The 4,242-nt window shown below is 42.6% G+C and overlaps 1 long non-coding RNA gene across 1 annotated transcript; it reads right to left on the reverse strand.

Moving 5' to 3' along the window:
- Nucleotides 1–314: 314 nt before the first annotated feature.
- Nucleotides 315–2,601, reverse strand: LOC103352810 (uncharacterized). Its single transcript, XR_519977.1, has 3 exons — nt 2,484–2,601; nt 1,063–1,347; nt 315–743 (listed from the first exon to the last, which is right to left on the reverse strand). It is a non-coding gene; the product is annotated as an uncharacterized LOC103352810 (long non-coding RNA).
- Nucleotides 2,602–4,242: the final 1,641 nt, after the last annotated feature.

Genomic DNA, 4,242 nt, shown 5'->3' on the forward strand with positions numbered 1-4,242 from the left:
GTAAACATTTTGACATTTTTTTTAAGTTGTAAGTTAAAGTTGAGATTGATTGATTGATTGATTGATTGATGGATTGATGGATTGATTGATTGAAGGAATTTCTCCAACATCATCTTGCACTGGAATGTGATGTAGAAGAAGATGGAATTTTAACATTTAATGTTTCATATAAATATGAATGAAATTCTGGTTAAATATGGTGTAAATGTAAACCTTCAGTCGACATCTTCAGTCACTTTTTTATTTTAATTTTTTTTTAAAAGTCCTTTATTTCCAAGTAAAACAAGATTCCCACAAAATGATGATGGTCATGATGCTGCCACCACCATGCTTCACAATGGTGTGTTTGTGACGATGTGCAGTGCCTGCCAAACACAGCATCTAGGCTGATGGTCTCTATATCTCTAGTTTATGCTATGAGATTCTGAGGGAAATCAGAAATGGTCAAGCAGAAATTATTCTAAAATTTTATTATTTGTGCATGAATGTGTGTGACTGAGAAAACATTGTAAAGTGCTTTGAGCAATACTAAGGTAGAAAAGTGCTGTGTAAGTGCAGTCCATTTGCCATTTACCATATTTCTGTTGATTAACTTGTGGATTTAAGATTAAGGAAACTTAAAACAGATCAAATTGATTATTTTCCCGCTTTAGATTAGAAGAAACACCACGCAGCATGAGTCCCGTCAGGATGTTGGAGGATATTAGCAGCGGAGAGTCGGTGCTGCCGTCCAAGCCTCGGTTCTGCAATTTAAAAAAAGGGACAAAATGATAATGAAAATTCAACAAAATCACATTTTTTCTTGTAGTAAAACAAAGTTTATGTTTATGTGGAGTTCTCAGTATGAACAATTTTATTTTCACTTTGCTGGCATTTTATTTGCAGTGCATATATACAGAGACAGAAAAACACAAATTAATTGCATTCACCCTTTAAATGTCAGGGTTTGCAAAAGATTCAGCGAAATGTATTTTCCCCTTTTGACAGGCATCAGAGCGAGCAGTTACCACATTCAAGCATTTGCAGTGAGCAAGACAGCTGCTTGCTTTGGTTTGGACTTACAGCCTTCGCATATCATGCCTATGATCCCGAGGCACGTGCACAGCAGCAACAAGCACTCCTCGCTCCTCAGGCAGGCCCTGGTCAACGAACAGCACTTGGAGCAGCACTTGGAGCAGCACTTGGAGCAGCTCTTGGAGCAGCTCTTGGAGCAGCTCTTGGAGCAGCTGTTCCCGGAGCTCCTGCTCTCCCTCTGCTCATGGCTCCTGGGCTGAGTTTGCCTCGTGTCGTCGTGGTGCAGTTCATCCTCCTCCTCACTCTCGCCTCTCTCCATGACGCCTGCTCGCTCTGACCAAAAGAAAATAAATAAAAAATTTAACAGTGGTTTGAGGATCGGTCCCTGTACAACCAAAGTGCGAGCTGTGTCCACATTCTCAGCAAAAAGTCAGACACGTTCCCAGTGGGTGTTGGACTCCACCAGGACTGCCCCTCGTCTCTGATCCTGTTTGTGGTTTTCATGGACAGGATCTCAAGGTGCAGTCAGGGTGAGGAGGGTGTCCAATTTGGGGATCTCAGGATCACGTCCCTGCTTTTTGCAGATGATGTGGTACTGCTGGCTTCATCAGACCCTGACCTTCAGCATGCATTGGAACAGTTTGCAGCCGAGTGCAAAGCGGCAGGGATGCGGATCAATACCTCCAAGTCTGAGGCCAATGTCTTCTGCCGGGAACCGGTGGATTGCCACCTTTTTTTTTGTCATCTGACTTTGTTTTTAGGAATGTTTGCACCTACCCAGGTAACATTCCTGCTTCCAACTCTTACGGCACGGACTTCCTTGTGTAAAATCAGCGCATGCCGCTGATGTGAAATCACTTTCACTAAACCGGCCTCTTCATGCCACTGCAGCAGTGTAGAGCTGATGGATAAATCTATGAATGTATTTTTCTCTCCAAACAACCAAACTCAACATATTATGCACTGAGCTGTTCGGTTTCATTAAAGAGAAATCATTTTTCACAAGTGCGACTCATTAACATTGCAGTCCAAACTTTGGTCGCTTTATGAACACTTTATTGAGTGAAGTCACATCGATCTGACAGATTAACAATCCTTCCACTCTGATGATCATTCCTCCTGCCAGGAGTTGAGGCCCCCTGTTTTAACTGTCGGATACAATTGCTCCCCACAGACATTATCAGATATTAAGTGATAACCCTGATGGTGAAATAACAACTTATCTGTGCCATCCAGTGGCTCCCCATTTATTAACACTGACAGTAAATTAGATTGCTGGCATCTGGAGGGTATACTGGCATTTCCAATGCACCTTTCCATCTCATTCTGCTTTCAAAACTCCATCGCTTTTCAATCATAAGTAATGAAATTCCATCACCCTCCTCGGCCATGAAAGCGACTTGGAAAGGAAGTGAGAGAAGGCCATTAGGAGGAGAGGGAAGAAAAAAAAGAGAGAGTAATGGTCTTACCCTTTGCTTTCAGAGTCGCCTCTCTGTCAGGTTGAATCTCCTGTCTTTGTAAAGTAGGCTTTTCTTAGAGGAGTGCAGTGAACAGACACCTCCAGCAGTACAGACGCTGCTCACACTGGTGAACAACAATGTGTTGGCATCATGAGCAGAGCGGGGATTTCCTCAGGTTGAACAGGTTTGACTGAGTGGACTGCCCCCCAGAGTGAATGATTTTACCAACAACAAACACGCATTTAAAGACTTACAGAGTCTTAAAGGTGTAATCAATACAGCAAGTGTAAGGAAGAGGTCTGTCCCACCAGTGAACTGTTGAATCTAATGACTGACTCTGCAGCACAAGTGACCAGACAGCGACTCGGCCTGTTTTTGAGATTTTATGATGCTGTTGCAGTTTTGATTAGTCGTGTTTATACAAACAGCAGTAAATCAGTTAATCCCAGTAAACAGCAGCTAAAAGGATTCAAATTTGCCATCCTCATTGTAGGAGTCTACTGGGATGTCGAGTTCCTGCAACACTTCCAACACTCCCTGGAAGTCCCGTCATGTAATCATTCCAAACACTATCTGTAATGGCACCTCCAAACTGTGTCTAATGGCAATCCTTCAACTTGAATTTCATTTTGGGAAAGAGGAAGGGAACCAAATCTATCGATTCACTTGGGCAAGGACATGACAATGGTGTCGTTGTGGCCAAAACGTCCTGTGTGGAATCATTCCGCCGTGACTCACCACAGTTTTGGTCATTTTCGCAAAATGTGCTTCATGACATTACAGCAGAACTCCGCCTTGACAGTCAACCCTGGTGGCAAACTAATTCTTGGTGCACGACCAAGTGAATGTTGAAGGACACAAAGATCATGCTCCTGGTGTGCTCCTGACCCAATGTGTCTTGTCCGGTTTTAGAAAACGAGAACAGTGCTGTTTTGTCTCTTGGTGGTAGCCGTAGACCCACCATGTTGTTTGGTCATCTCGAACTGCTGACTGATTAAAAAATTTGATGTCTACTGTCTGCTCTAGTTTGGGATGAATAAAGATATCACAAGTCTCTACCAGAGACTTAGGATATCTAGACAAATCTACCAGTGGCTACAAAAGCATGTAAGACGGGTCCTGCTTACTTGTGACAGTTCCTGAGTGCTCATGTTGTGGATAGTTCCAGAACTTTTTGATTGCACTTTGCATTTTTCTAAACATCTAAAACCCATCTTTGCCTCTTTTCAACCATTTAAATGTCTGCTACAATATCAGCGTGTCGCAAAACACAAATTTGTGTATGAATGATGGAGTTTTGCTCTGATAGTTCTGCCCAGATTGTAGTTTTTCTTATGGCTCCTCCCTTGCAGCTGTGTTGTTGGTGTTGATTAGGTTCCAAAGTGGCAGCATGTTATTGCAAACCCCAGTTAGATATGGTCTAAATGTTAAACTTCAGTCAGTTGTTTGTAGTTTTCCTTTTTTTTTTATTTAAGAAGAAAAAAAAGTCTTTCATTTCAAAGTAAAACGAGATTCCCATGAAGTGATGATGATCATGATGCTGCCACCGCCATGCTTCACGGTGGAGGTGATGTGTTTGTGAGGGTATGAAGTGTTCACTGTCTGCCAACTACAGCATCTCGGCTTGGGGCCAAGAATCTCAATCCAGCTGACGTCAGACTCTCACACATTCCTTCAGGTGAACACAAGCTGAGATCTAATGTGAACGTTTTTCAGTAGTTGCTCTCTACTGTTACCTTCCCATGAACCTTTGACTCGTGAAGAAACC

This window comes from Stegastes partitus, unplaced genomic scaffold (assembly GCF_000690725.1).
Source record: "Stegastes partitus isolate 25-593 unplaced genomic scaffold, Stegastes_partitus-1.0.2 Scaffold52, whole genome shotgun sequence".
Taxonomy (NCBI): Eukaryota; Metazoa; Chordata; class Actinopteri; family Pomacentridae; genus Stegastes; species Stegastes partitus.